The sequence below is a fragment of the Cervus elaphus genome, chromosome 4 (genome assembly GCF_910594005.1).
Source record: "Cervus elaphus chromosome 4, mCerEla1.1, whole genome shotgun sequence".
NCBI lineage: Eukaryota > Metazoa > Chordata > Mammalia > Artiodactyla > Cervidae > Cervus > Cervus elaphus.
In genome coordinates, this window is record NC_057818.1 from 62,200,522 (window position 1) to 62,217,076 (window position 16,555).

The window sequence follows — 16,555 nt, forward strand, 5'->3', positions numbered from 1 at the left end:
TAAAAAAACCATGTTTTTCTGCCAGACTTACTGACTTCAAATAGAATTATTCCCAATTTGACACACATCCTCAATTTCTTTTGGCAATTATATTTTCATCATGAATAACTGTCCCGATGTGGTTACATCTAAAATAATATCCTTTTTGCACGTCACAGGCCCCCTTAACTTTCCCAGTCTTTCATTAAGTACAAATTTCCAAGCTGAGAGCTCTCAGAACTTCCCAGCACATCACACATGAATCTCCTATTCACGACTTCTTTGGGAAAAAACCCTGGATGTCCTGAGAAGATATCGCTGAAAGATAACAAATAACCAGGATCCTACTTAGTACTTTGAGTGAATATGCCTTACAGTTGTATGCAATATTGACAAACCCTTAGCTAGATTAAGAAGAGGTGAGATGCAAGGAAGATCAGAAGTAAAACTAATGGCATTATACATGTTACATAGAACAAGAAATATTTCCATCAGGCTTCTATGAACTATATTACACCAAAAAGTTGAATACCTCAAAGAAAGATTCAATTTCTAGAAACATAGAACCCCTTAGATGTTTGCATGAGTGAATTAAAAAATTACAACATACCTACAGCTATTAATAAGGCTAAAAAAGTAATTTTAAACATCCCTGGAGTAGATGAACTCATTGGAAAATTCCAGCAATATTTCAAGAGAAACTAATATCAGTTCTCCATAAGAGATCGACATGTACACACTGCTCTATTTACAATGGATAGCCAAGAAAGTCCTATTGTACTTGTTCAATGTCATGTGGCAGCCTGGATGGGGGGGAATCTGGGGGAGAACGGATACGTGTATATGGAGGCTGAGTCACTCTGCTGCCCACCTGAAACTATCACAACATTGTTAATCAGATATACTCCAATACAAAATAAAAGAACAGTAAAAAAATTTTTTTTTCTGTGAGTTAGTACATGTATTAAATGGTTTTAGTCTTGATGAGTTGGGGTAAATGCACCTAAAATGTCTAAAATTTGTTCACAGAAGAAAAAATTGGGAGGTAGAAATAGGGGGTTACATTTTATGATTTCAGGGAGTGAGTCTGAACTTTGGAGAGCCATGTTTGAAGTTTCCATTGGAAATTAGAAAGCAGGAAGCATATATCTGTTCCCAGTATTTCTGGAATTTTGCCAACTGATCCCAGGATCTCCACAACTCTCCTCACACTTTTCTGACTTGAGGCAGAGTCAGGAATTTGGAAAGGCCTTAAGGCAGACTTTGTCAGAACTGTGAGCAGCTTTTCCTTGGTCCCCCAAAGCAGCGAGAGTGTGCAGGTCCCCAGAGACCAGGAGGAAGGTTTTGGCTCTCAGTGAAAGTGAGGGAAAAACCACTGGAGCTGAAGAAGAACACACAGAGGTTTAAGAGCAGAAGAACAGGGAAGGTCGTGTCCCTCTTTGACAGAAATAAACCCAGGCTTCTCACTCTAGTGAAGCAGGCCTCCCCAAACCACCTGAATAAGTCTGGCTTCCTCTATGATCTTTGGATCCCTCACCTGTGTCATCTGCTTCATTCATTCACACCTAGCGCTGGGATTCTTCCTTTACTCCAAAGGGGACCTGTTCATTAGAAAAATGAATATAATTAGGACTTTGGGTTTAACATATACACTCTAGTATGTACAAAAACAACCAAGAAGGATCTGCTGCGTAGTCCAGGGAACTATTCTCAAAATTTGTAATAACCCATAAGGGAAAAGTGTCTGACTTGACTAATGAAAGCCTCTCCTTACAAAACTCAGTCTCTCTCCTGAACACAGTTGAGTGTTCAAATTTCGAAGCCAAAGAGCATCAAAGAGACACGAGGAGGAAATGGAGTTTCCACCTTAACTGTGTTGGATTGTGCACCCCCCTCACTACGTCTTGCCAAGATTTTAGTAAAGATAAACAGAAAAAAATGGAACTTGATGGTGTGGGAATCTGGCAGAAAACACCCAAATCGGTGACCATCAGGTGTAATGGGATAAACTGGTGTCAGGTGAGAGAAACACTCAAGAAGACAGATGGTCACTGCTTGGGTACTTTCGGCAAAAATAAGGAAATCTCAATGTATCTTGAAAAAATTTCAGTTTTATGCATTCTTACCCCATACGTAACTTCCCTGTTCTGTATCCCTCATAGTGCATTTCAATAGCAAACCTTTCTTACCATGTAGAGAATATTCTGATTTTTTTGAGAAGTCTCCAAGGAATTCTAGACCACTAAGGTTTCCTGTTCAGTTTAATTGCTCAGTTGTATCCAACTCTTTGTGACTCCATGGATTGCAGCATGCCAGGCTTCCCTGTCCATCACCAATTTCCAGAACTTGCTCGAACTCATGTCCATTGAATCAGTGATGCCGTCCGATCAACTTATCCTCTGTCATCCCCTTCTCTTCCTATGTTCAATCTTTCCAAGCATCAGTGTCTTTTTCAGTGAGTTAGCTTCAGGTGGCTAAAGTATTGGAGCTTCAGCCTCAGTCCTTCCAATGAATGTTCAGGGTTGATTTCCTTTAGGATGGACTGGTTTGATCTCCTTGCAGTACAAGAGACTCTCAAGAGTTTTCTCCAACACCACAGCTCAAAAACACCAATTCTTTGGCTTTCAGTTTTCTTTACATCCAGCTCTTACATCCATAACATGACTACTGGAAAAACTATAGCTTTGACTAGCAGGACCTAGTCAAGGTCATCCTGTTTATATGTGCATTTTCTTAATCTTCTTCTAAAGAGCTGAAGTTGTATCCAGATATAAGGAAATGACTCCACTTTCCTCTTATTCACTAAGATCCCAACACCCCACCTCATCCCAAGGGGAATTTTGGATATTGATGCCTTCCCTTGCTGATCTTTCCAAAAGGGAATATTTTGAGTAACGTAAGTTATTAATTCCCACTGGGAATGCTTCATGACCTATAGGGAGCCTGGAGGCAGAAAAGGAGAAGAGGCTCATGGAGAGAGAAGAGCCTGATTCTGACTCATAAAATAAAAGAAAAAACAGTATTTAATAGTTGAAAGCCACCTTACCAGGCAAGAATATCAGAAAAAGAGAAATAAAAATGTGTATGTTTTCAATCCAGGGCATTTAAGGGAGAAAAAGCAGACACAGCCTCTCACCTGGATCAGGACATTTACCTGAGAAGTTGCCATTTCCTCCTCTTTTTCCTCCTGCCCTGGGTCGTTTTCTCCTCAAGGTTATGGGTAAGAATCAGCTCAGCATCGCGAGATTACACCTTCAAAGGCATCAGCACAGCTCCTTCACCTGCTCCCAACACCCCCACAGGCAGAAGGACCTTGAAAAGTGAGAGAGGCCAACCCCTCCTGTTCTTCGTCTCAGGAGAGATTCAGGACAATCAGTTCCTCCGTGGAGACCAATCTAGGAATTGTTGTTGTTGTTTTTGTCTATACTTCTCTCTTCATATAAATTCCCCCAAATTCTGCTAACATGGGTGTGTGGGCTGCACTGACTTGCCCCTTTAAAGCCCTTGCAGAGCAGAACTTGCTGCCTCTCCGCTGATGAAGCCAGGCCTCAGCTCTCACAAATGGACCAGGAGCCACGTCCTTATCCCGGGTCCCCCCTTAGAATCCCCTGGAGCACTTCCTACACACCACGCTGATGCTCCCACAGGACCAAGAGAACTCTGTGGGGAGGGCACCAGGGAGGTCATTTCCTAACACTGGTCACATGATCCTGATGGGAAACAGATGGAAACCACTTGGCTAAAGATTGTTTTGGCTTCCCTGATGGCTCAGCTGGTAAAGAATCTGCCTGCAATGTGGGAGACCTGGGTTCGATCCCTCGTGGGAAGATTCCCTGGAGAAGGGAACGGCTGCCCACTCCAGTATTCTGGCCTGGAGAATTCCATGGACTGTATAGTCCCTGGGGTCGCAAAGAGTTGAACACAACTGACTGACTTGCACTTCACTTCACTTCAAAGATAGTTTCTGAACCGTTTCAGTATATCCAATCCCATGAGGTCAGAGCCTCTCTCGAAGAGGTTATGAATCTGTAGGTCGGAGGTGGGGCCATGAAATGAGTCTTCAGCAAGTTCCCCGTTTGTTCTGATGCTTCTCCCCCAAGACCCACACTCAGGAGCCCTGAGCTTCAGCCCTCACTCTCAGCACAGCTGAGACCTCTCAGGAGGGGAGGGTTTAGGGCAGGAATTTCTTGGAGAGGTCAAGGTTAGAACCAAGCAGAGAAAGCTGCAGTACTTGGGGTTCAGGCCTTCCTAAGTGACCCTGGGTGAAGTGCTGTGGGCTCCCCAGGCTGCGTGTGGATGGGTCCATTCAAACCAGAGGAGCAGGATTCTGGTGAGCACTGTGAGGGAGTCATTGAAGGGGGGCCAGTGAAGTAGGCCCTGGGGTTCAGCAAGACTGCTGATCTCAAGGAAGGGGTCATCTAGGGCAGGTGCTCATAGGACTGGCTGGTGTGAGTTCAAGGACCTGCAGGCTGCCTGCTCCCCAGACAGACGCTGAGGCAGCAACAGCATGGAGCAGTTCAGGGGAGCTCTCAACAGGACTCTGTATGATCCTTCTTATTAGAGCCGTCACCATGGCCCAGCAGTCATCAAAAGCAGAGAAAGATACACTGTAGAAATGATAGAAAATATATTCTCACATTATTTGAGGCTTCAGGGCAGTAAGGAAACTAATTGTTACAGATGCCATCTCTCTATGCTACCTAATGGTTTATTGTCACAATCTCTCCCCTGAACCTAAAAGGTGACAGAGGTTAATGTTGGTGGTGGGTAAATCATTCATTCATTACACATCAACTTTATCACCAGAAACCATTCAGTTTTATTAATTAACATATATGAATATCACACACAGTCAGAATAAAACCTTCTACAATCCACTGTGTGATCTTGATGAAAATACAGACCAACAAGCATAGACAACGATATTCATTTGTCTGATACAATGATCTGAGAATTGTGACTTCTATGGTTACAAAATGGAGGCTAATCATTTAATAAACAAGATGTACACTAACTACATGACTTTTCTGGGAAGGGTTTCCCATACATTTGTAGGGTATCAGAGATGTTATTTCAAACATGTGAACTAATAGTCATGACTTCTGTTGATATTATAAAATTCATCAAGATTCCAGTGAACTGTCATTGTATTATCCTTAAAAAGCAAATAACATAACTATTGAAAATTTAGAACAACCCTTTGCCTTACTTTGATACATGGAATTATTCCCTGAACACTTACATGATGGTGACCTACAGGGCTGTTTGAAGGAATGACAAACGCTGCCATTTAGACATTCAGTGTACAGTTACATTACAGCATCCTTCTAATGGAGAGTAAGTATAAATGATTTCTCCCTAGGAGAGAAGGACTCCTCTCATCTTTGAAGCAGCAACCTTTCAAAATGTTAAGTTGGCATACACTAGAAATGAAGCATAGCATGGAATCCTTTGAGAGTTTCATTACATTCATCTTGATTTTCAAACAATCTTAAATCATGTCTCTATCAACAGAATACATTGCTATTGATTGTACCTTTCTAAACACCAACCCTTCATCTGGTGACCCAGAGTAACATAACAATTTTCTATCTCTTTTACCTATGAATTACTATCTACAGTAATTCTCCTCCAGGAACTTCAGAAAAGAGGAATTGATGACATGCTTTCTTATACATTCTCTAATATTTATTCAATTTGGTTACTTTGCTATTTTTTTTAACCATCATTCACTTATCTTTCTTGTATAAACCCTCTCTGGTTTGTTTTCTCAACTGTATACTTGGGGTGAACCTCTTTCATCACTTATTACATGATTAGTGTTTCTCTCCAGTTTGTGCTCTGCATACACACTAAAGAAGCAGGGTGACGATACACAGCCTTGACTTACTCCTTTCCCAATTTGGAACCAGTCCATTTTCCATGTCCGGTTCTAACTGTTGCTTCTTGACCTGCATACAGGTTTCTCAGGGAGCGGGTAGGGTGGCCTGGTATTCTCATCTATTTAAGAATTTTCCACAGATTGCTGTGATCCACACAGTCAGACTTTAGCATAGTCAATAAAGCAGAGGTGGGTGCTTTTCTGCAATTCCCTTGCTTTTTCTGTCATCCAACGAATGTTGGCAATTTGATCTCTGATTTCTCTGCATTTTCTAAATCCAGCTTGCACATCTAGAAGTTCTCAGTTCACGTACAGTTGAAGGCTGGCTTGAAGGATTCCGAGCACTACCTTGCTAGCATGTGAAATGAGCAGAACTGTGCAGTGGTTTGAACATTCTTTGGCCTTGCCCTTCTTTGGGATTGGACTGAAAACTGACCTTTTCCAGTTTGGTGGCCATTGCTGAGTTTTCCAAAGTTGCTGGCATATTGACTGCAGCACTTTAGCAGCAGCATCTGAGATGGTTGGATGGCATCACCGACTCATCGGACATGAGTTTGAGCAAGCTCTGGGAGATGGTGAAGGACAGGGAAGCCTGGTGTGCTGCGGGTTGCAAAGAGTCAGATGCGACTGAACAAGTGACAAGTAGAGTCAAGGAATTAGAATTGATAGACATAGTGTCTGAAGAACTATGGACGAAAGTTTGCAACATTGTGCAGGAGGTGGTGACCATAATCATTCCCAAGAAAAGAAATGCAACAAGGCAAAATGGTTGTCTGAGAGGCCTTACAAATACCTGAGAAAAGAAGAGAAGCAAAAGGCAAAGGAGGAAAGGAAAGATACACCCATTTGAATGCAGAATTCCAAAGAATAGCAAGGAGAGATAAGAAAGTCTTCTTAAGTGATCAGTGCAAAGATACAGAGGAAAACAATAGAATGGGAAAGACTAGAGATCACTTCAAACAATTAGAGATACCAAGGAAACATTTCATTCAAAGATGGGCACAATAAAGAACAGAAACAATATGGACCTAATAGAAGTAGAAGATATTAAGAAGAGGTGGCAAGAATATACAGAAGAACTGTACAAAAAAGTTTTTTATGACATTGATAACCACAATGGTATAGTCACTCACCTAGAGCCAGATATCCTGGAGTGTGAAGTCAAGTGGACCTTAGAAAGAATTACTACCTATAAAGCTAGTGGAAGTGATAGAATTCCAGCTGAGCTATTTAAAATCCTAAAATATGCTGCTGCTAAAGTGCTGCAGTAAAGCTGATATCTCCACTGGAAGTTGCACAAACTCGTCTCTATACCATCACAGCTGTCTTTGTAAACTCAGCACCTTTAGAACGTCTGAGTGGACAAGGACGGCTTCCCCAGTCACAGCAGGTGTAGCTGTAGCAGCTGTAGACTTCGTAGGCTCCCACACTAGGGGGCAGGGCCAGGCCGGAGTCTGAGCTGCCCCCACAGCACCACAGCAGGTCCAGCTCCATGATGAATGCAATCCTGGGCCCTGACTTCAAGGATCTATGCTGGTGACCTGGTGAAAACAACATCTGAGAGGCACCAGGGCCATGTGCCAGGATACCCATGGTTGAGGTGGGGCCAAGGGCAGTGCCAACCAGGGTCACACGAGACTCACCCAATGGGTGAAAGTGACGCACAGAGCACATCCCAAGGGGAACATCCCCAGAGCAGCAATCCTCAGGGGCTTCTCTCCCGGGGGTGTGCTCCAATCCCACCTGCCTCCACACAGATCAGGATCACAGCGAAGAAACAGATCTGGGGGCTCTGTTCCACAAACCAGGGCGCAGACCCACCACAGACAGGGCGGTGACAGCCACAGAGCAAAGGGGAAGCTCCCCTCAATATCCAGGGCAGGCTCGGGTCACAGAAACAGCAGTCAAAAGTCCATCAAGGGGCTAGGGCACAAACCTCTGGACCAACCTCACCCACCAGGGGACAGACACCAGGAGCAACAGGAACTAGGATCCTGCAGCCTGCAGAATGGAGACCACACACGCAGAAGATGTGACAAAATGAGAGGACAAAGAAGTGTGTTGTAGAGGAAGGAGCAAGATCAAAACCTGCTTAGATAAAAACTAAGTGAAGATGAGAGAGGCAAGCAAATGATTACTTTTTGCTTAAACTCCTCTTAAACTGAGACACCAAACATTTTCACAAGGACTAAGTGCCTACTAATCCTTTCATTTACTTCTTATCACCTGCGTTTTTATCTGAGAATGTTCTATTAGATGTTTGAATCTAAAAATCATAAATGATATGACATAGAAGTACTGTCCTAGCAACATCCTTATATGAGGACATATAAGACAGAGTCCAGGGAAGCTCATGACGAACAAGATAAATTAACAAAGTAGTAGTTCTTAAGACATTAAATAAGAAGTGAGGCTTTAAAAATATGATGGATCTGAAAATAAAAAAATAATATGATGGAAACACATGGGACTCAACTCAGTACTCTTTGGAGACCTAACTGGGGAGGAAATCTAAAACAGAGTGGCTATATGTATGTATAATTGATAATGTTTTCTGTACAGCAGCAGAACTTTGTAAAACAGCTACTCCACTAAGAATTTAATAAAAAGATTTCTATATTTTATCAAAAAATCTTAACAGTTTGAAACAACCATTACAAATATGGAAAATGTTCTAAGTTCTTATGCCAATTTATTTTACAATTCTTTGAGGTAATTGAATATATTAAAGTGTTTTACCATTCAGGAATTGGGACAAATACACTTAGGTATTTAACATGAGTTCGTATAAAGAGAAGAGAAACTTTAAAGTAACCATGAGACTTTCATTTTCCCATTTTAGGGAGGTGTTGCTTTATGCAGTGAAGACATTACTTAAGTTTGAAATGAATAAGGGCATATCTGCAGTTTCCAGTGGATTGGAAACTATAAATCAGAAAAACAAACAAACAGAAAAACAAACCTGTCCCAACTATTCCTAGGACTTTGGCAGTATGTCTATGACTCCACTTACACAGTTCTGTTTAAAGGTAGAAACAAACATTAAAAGGAGTGTCATATAGTCACTCAGAAGTGTGCACAGTTTTCCTAGGATCCCCAAGAAATGAAAGAGCAGCCAACTCATGCAGGTTGTCACAGGCCAAGAGGAGAATTTTAGTTCTCACTGTGAGTGAGAAAAGCAATCACTGGAGATGAATTTATGAATGATTCAAGAGACAGAATGGGGCAGGTGATAGCCATCTATGACAGCAACAGAAATAAACCCAGACTTCTCCAAAAGCATTTCCACTGAAGCAGATCTTCCCAAACCACATGATACAGGATGACTTCCTCACTGACCCTCACAGAATCAACCATACGTATATAGAGCCACTCTGTTTTAGATTTCCTTCCCAGGCAAGTCTCTCACTGTACCTCTCACCTGAGTCATCGGTTCCATCCATTCACACCTACCTGGGCATATGCCTGTTGTCTGCATTCTCCTTATATTCCTGAGATCCTTCATTTGCTCCAGAAAGGTGACCAAGTCTGGCTTAGGGACCACAAGACCTGTTCATCAGAGAAAGGAATATTTGTTGTGCTAGAGATTCATCAGTTTCCAATCCAATATGTATTCAGGCGAGAAGAGAATGCATGGGTGAATGTTAAAAGAACCCAGGGAATGATTCCCCAAATACTTCCCCCCTACCCCAAATACTTTATTGAAAGTACCTATATAATGCTAACTAATACAAAATGTTAGGTCCTGAGATTCTGGTCAAGTGCCACTAAGGCAAAAGTAAGTAGTGGAAATGTGAAATTAAGAGAAGGTACAACTATTTAATACCACAGAACTTACACAATTACCAATGACCTAGAAGGAGGCAGATTACATAAAGGGAGATAAAGGTTACAAGCATCATGAATCATCATAACGAAGCCTTTCTTTCTAAACTCACAGATACTCATTTCCACCTACAAAGCAGAGATCTGAAACAAATGTGTGGAGCAGAAACTTTCAGAAGACATTCTAGAAATGAAGGAACCAAAACCCTGAGGTTTAGATAAGCGATTCTGGAAGGCAGTTGTCCTCACCCAAGGAAGCCAGGTTCCTATAGTTCTCTACCATCACGTCCGTGTACAAGTCCTGCTGACTGAAGTCCAGGCATTCCCACTCCTCTTGAGTGAAGTCTATGGCCACATCCCGGAAGGTCAGCCGCCCCTGAAATACAAAGTACATATACCATGTGGCCATGGGAAGACTTCCTAATGTGACCCATGATGGAAACAGCAAGTTCAGAGACCTGGTTTTCCTTTAGGCGAGTGGCTGTTATTACACAAAAATATAATTTTACACAGTAGTATTTTCTTTTTTGGGTGTTAATTCTAGCAAGTCTTGTAGGTCTTCATAGAACTATTTAACTTCAGCTTCTTCAGCATTACTGGTCGGGGCATAGACTTGGATTACTGTGATATAGAATGGTTTGCCTTGGAAATGAACAGTGATCATTCTGTCTTTTTGAGATTGCATCCAAGTACTGCATTTCAGACTCTCTTGTTGACTATGATGGCTACTTCATTTCTTCTAAGGGATTCCTGCCCACAGTAGTAGATATAATGGTCATCTGAGTTAAATTCACCCATTCCAGTCCATTTTACTTTGCTGATTTCTGAAATGTCGATGTTCACTCTTGCCATCTCCTGTTTGATTGCTTCCAATTTACCTTGATTCATGGACCTAACGTTCCAGGTTCCTATGCAATATTGCTCTTGACAGCATTGGACCTTGCTTCCATCACCAGTCACATCCACAACTGGATGTTGTTTTTGCTTTGTCTCTGGCTCTTCATTCTTTCTGGAGTTATTTCTCCACTGACCTCCAGTAGCATATAGGGCACCTACCAACCTGGGGAGTTCATCTTTTTGCCATTTCATACTGTTCATGGGGTTCTCAAGGCAGGAATACTGAAGTGTTTGGCCATTCCCTTCTCCAGTGGACTACATTTTGTCAGAACTCTCCACCGGATTTGGGTGGCCCTGCACAGCATGGCTCATAGTTTCATTAAGTTAGACAAGGCTATGATCCATGTGATTAGATTGGTTAGTTTTCCATGATTGTGGTTTTCAACCTGTCTACCTTCTGATGGAGAAGGATAAGAGGCCTATGGGAGCTTCCTGATGGGATAGACAGACTGAGGGGGAAACTGGGTCTTGTTCTGGTGGGCAGGGCCATGCTCAGTTATTCTTGAATCCAATTTTCTCTTGATGGGTGGAGCTGTGTTCCCTCCCTGCTATTTACCTGGGGTCAAACTATGGTTGGTTTCCCTGGTGGCTCAGATGGTGAAGCATCTGCCTGCAATGTGGGAGACCTGGGTTTGATCCCTGGGTTGGGCAGATCCCCTGGAGAAGAAAATGGCAACCTACTCCAGTACTCTTGCCTGGAAAACTCCATGGACAGAGGAGCCTGGTAGACTATAGTCCATGGGGTCACAAAGAGTAGGACACGACTGAGTGACTTCACTCACTAAACTATGGTTGAGGTAATGAAGATAATGGTGACCTTCCTCAAAAGATCCCATGCATGCACTGCTAGTCTGTGCCCCCAACCCTGCAGCAGGCCACCACCAACCTTCTAGAATTAACACCCCCAAAAATGTACTTTTCATTATAGAGGACTGGAATGCAAAAGTAAGAAGTCAAGAAACACCTGGAGTAACAGGCAAATTTGGCCTTGAATGCAGAATGAAGCAGGGCAAAGGCTAATAGAGTTCTGCCAAGGGAATGCACTGGTCATAGCAAATGCCCTATTCCAACTACACAAGAGAAGACTCTACACATGGACATCACCAGATGGCCAAAACTAAAATCAGATTGATTATATTCTTTGCAGCCAAAGATGGAGAAGCTCTATACAATCAGCAAAAATAAGACTGGGAGCTGACTGTGGTTCTGATCATGAACTCCTTTTTGCCAAATTCAGACTTAAATAGAAGGAAGCAGGGAAAACCACTGGACCATTCAAGTATGACCTAACGATTATACAGTGGAATGGGAAATAGATTTAAGGGACTAGATCTGATAGACAGAGTGCCTGATGAACTATGGATGGAGGTTCGTGGTGACATTGTACAGGATGATCAAGACCATCCCCAAGAAAAAGAAATGCAAAAAGGCAAAATGGCTGTCTGAGGAGGCCTTACAAATAGCTGTAAAAAGAAGAGAAACCAAAAGCAAAGGAGAAAAGGAAAGATATACCCATTTGAATGCAGAGTTCCAAAGAATAGCAAGGAGAGATAAGAAAGCCTTCCTCAGCAATCAATGCAAAGAAATAGAGGAAAACGACAGAATGGGAAAGACTAGAGATCTCTTCAAGAAAATGAGAGATACCAAGGGAACATTTCATGCAAAGATGGGCTCGATAAAGGACAGAAATGGTATGGACCTAACAGAAGCAGAAGATATGAAGAAGAGGTGGCAAGAATACACAGGAGAACTGTACAAAAAAAGAACTTCATGAGCCAGATAATCATGATGGTGTGATCACTCACCTAGAGCCAGATATCCTGGAATGTGAAGTCAAGTGGGCCTTAGAAAGCATCACTTCAAACAAAGCTAGTGGGGTGATGGAATTCCACTTGAGCTATTTCAAATCCTGAAAGATGATGCTGTGAAAGTGCTGCACTCAATATGCCAGCACATTTGGAAAACTCAGCAGTGGCCACAGGACTGGAAAAGGTCAGTTTTCATCCCAATCCCTAAGAAAAGCAATGCCAAATAATGATCAAAGTACTGCACAACGGCACTCATCTCACATGCTAGCAAAGCAATGCCCCAAATTCTACAAGTCAAGTTTCAACAACGTGAACCATGAACTTCCAGATGTTCAAACTGGTTTTAGAAAAGGCAGAGTAACCAGAGATCAAATTGCCAGCATCCGCTGGATGATCGAAAAAGCGAGAGTTGTGCTTGTGCTTCCTCAAGCGAAATAGAAAAAGCATCTATTTCTGCTTTATTGACTATACCAAAGCCTTTGACTGTGTGGATCACAATAAACTGTGGAAAATTATGAAAGAGATGGGAATACCAGACCATCTGACTTGTCTCTTGAGAAACCTGTATGCAGGTTAGGAAGCAACAGCTAGAACTGGACATGGAAGAAGAGACTGGCTCCAAATGGGAAAAGGAGTGCGTCAAGGCTGTATATTGTCACCCTGCTTATTTAACATATATGCAGAGTATATCATGAGAAAACTGGGCTGGAAGAAGCATAAGCCAGAATCAAGATTGCCGGGAGAAATATCAATAACCTCAGATATGCAGATGACACCACCCTTGTGGCAAAAAGTGAAGAGGAACTAAAAAGCCTCTTGATGAATGTGAAGGAAGAGAGTGAAAAAGTTGACTTAAAGCTCAACATTCAGAAAACTAAGATCATGGCGTCTGGTCACATCACTTCATGGGAAATAGATGGGGAAACAGTGGAAACAGTGTCAGACTTTATTTTTGGCACTCCCAAATCACTGCAGATGGTGATTGCAGCCATGAAATTAAAAGACACTTACTCCTTGGAAGGAAAGTTATGGTCAACCTGGATAGCACATTTAAAAGCAGAGACATTACTTTGCTAACAAAAGTCCCGCTAGTCAAGGCTGTGGTTTTTCCAATAGTCATGTATGGATGTGAGAGTTGGATGGTGAAGAAAACTGAGCGCCGAAGAACTGTTGCTTTTGAACTATGGTGTTGGAGAAGACTCTTGAGAGTCCCTTGGACTGCAAGGAGATCCAACCACTCCATCCCAAAGGAGATCAGTCCTGGGTTTTCATTGGAAGGATTGATTTTGAAGCTGAAACTCCAGTAGTTTGGCTGCCTCATGCAAAGAGTTGACTCATTGGAAAAGACCCTAATGCTGGGAAGGATTGGGGGCAGGAGGAGAAGGGAAAAACAGAGGATGAGATGGCTGGATTGCATCAGCGACTCGATGGACATGGGTTTCGTTATACTCCGGGAGTTGGTGATGGACAGGGAGGCCTGGCGTGCTGTGATTCATGGGTTCGCAATGAGTCGGACATGACTGAGTGACTGAACTGAACTGAACTGAATATATCTTTCTGACAGGTTTTCAGAGTCTTCAATGTGCAACAGAAATAATTGAAAATGAATAATGTTGCTGTTGTGTCGTTTGACAAATATTTTAACAGACATTCTTTAAAGGGCAGAGCCGAAATTTTATTTCACTTGATGGACTCTAGACTTTAGTAAAACACAGACAAATATACAGAGACAACTCTAATGAAAGTTAATAGAAACTTCTGTATTTGTAAATCATACTAAAAACGAGAAAAATGTTAGTTACTCCGTTGTGTCCTACTCTTTGGGACCCCAGGGACTATAGCCTGGCAGGCTTCTCTGTCCATGGGAGTCTCCAGGCTAGAATACTGGAATGGGTAGCCATTCCCTTCTCCAGGGGATCTTAGGGAAAAAAAAAAAAAAAGAAAAATTTGATGTAATCATGCTAACATGTTTATACACAGAGACGTATACTACAATGAGATTACATACTCAGTAATAGTAATAGAGAAAAACTGTCATGTCAACAATATCAGGATAATTTCTAACTGATTAAAAATATACATAAATATTTGAGGATGATATTATTTTAATTTTTAAAAATAGACTAGGGTACAGACATATACAACGATATAAAATAAAGTGGAGCTCTGGTTCCGAATTTCTAAATTTCCTGGAAGCCTGTATCATTTGCACTGAACTATATTTTAGAACTTGACACAGGGGAAGAAAAAGAAAACAAAAAACAACCAACCACTTAACACTGTTGAACTTAGATTAGCACTAATATGATTCTTGTAAACATTTTGGAAAATACAGAAATAGGATGAAACTATGTCTGTGATGTGAGCATGGAGTGGACTGGAAATAGTAAGACCGAGGCTTGAGTGATGAAAACCCCCACTCCCCAAACCCAGCATCTCTACTAAGCACATGCGAGTGTTGTCAACTACAAGCTGGCACTTGCCAAGAGTATTGCCAGCAACCGAACGACAACAAGGGCGTTTGTCATCTGCCTCTGTGGAAAATGAACCCTATGGTGCTTCAAGTGCTGACTGCAACCGCCCCCGAGGGAGTTCAGGCTGCACTGAGGCACTCTGCTCCAGGGAATCTGGGGGAACAGGGCTTTAGAGAGTTAGGTATTTTCGGGAGCTGATTTCATGATCCCAATCCTTGCATCTCTTCATATCTGTGTGGGCTGGGCTTAGTCACTTAGTTGTACTCTGTCTGTGGGCATTCTCCAGGCAAGGACACCAGAGTGGGTTGCCACGCCCTCCTCAAGGGGATCTTCCCAACCCATGGATCAAACCAAGGTCTCCCGCATTGCAGGCAGATTCTTTAGCATCTGAGCCATCAGGGAAGCCCCTTCACATCTAGAAAAGCACCAAATCACTGAACGGCGACATCAGCTCCTCACGACTGGCAGAAAAGCTTTTCTAAAGTAAATGCTTGACTGCACTGAACTCCCCCTTCACTAAAATCTTATCTACTGACCTTCCCCGCTGCCCCCTTAGTGCAGTCTCTCAGAGTTATCTGAGGTGCTGTCTCCTGGTTTGCTCTCCTTATTTTGCTCTAAATAAAACTTAACTCACAATTCTCAAGTTGTGTGTCTGTTTTAGCCAACAGTGTTCATTGTTCAAAGCGAAGAGAAACCAAGATGATAAAGAGTTTCCCACTAACTGTGATAGTTGCGCATATCCCTCAGTTTTTCTTTCCAAGACACTTTTTGAAGACAGAAAAAGAAAGAAAAAGAAATGCACTGGAATCTCACAGAAGCACCTGAACCAGTGAACATCTGAGGTCATGGGATAAGAAGTACATGGAAAAATGCGTTATCACTGCCAGGTATTTTAGTAATATTATGAAAACCGTGATCTCAACCTACTATGAAAAATATCCATTTTATGCAAATTCCACTGCATATATACCTCACATGATCTGGAAACTAATAGTACATTTAATAGTAAGTTTTTCTTATCGATATAGAGGCTAGTCATTGTACTTTTTTCATTTCTGAAAATTTTCTGAAAAGTTCTAAACTGCTGAGTTCACTCTACTTTAAGGGCATTTTAAACTCCTGTTCTAAAGAACTGAATTGCATCCACATGTAAACTCATCATGGCATTTCCCCTACTTCCCTAGGATCCCAACGCCGAACCACATTCCAACGGGAGTCTCAGACACCTGTGTTCACCTCTCACAAAGGGAATATATTCACCAGTTGAAAGTCACTAATTCATGTCGAGGATTCATCAGGACAGAAAGAAGAAAAGGCTGTGGGACACAAGCGAGAAGCAGGCTAAAGAGCCGGTCTTCACGATTATGAGAAAAAAAGAAAAAAGAGGAAGTTGACAACAAATCCCCAGGGAGAAACCCTGGAATCAGAGAAGTAAAGGTTTGCGGATTCTCAGTCCAGGCATTTCAGGAGGAAAAGCAGACACAGCCCCAGACCCGGGACAGGACGTTTACCTGAGAAGCTGCCATTCCCTCCTCTTCTTCCTCCTGCTGTGTCTCTTCTGGGGATATCATGCAGCAAAAACACGTCTACGTATTGAGAAAACAGCATCCACACAGCTCTTTCACCTGCAACTGCTGCAACTGCTTGCAGAAACAAGAAAGAGTTTTCTTGTTTCTCTCTCCCTTTCCCGA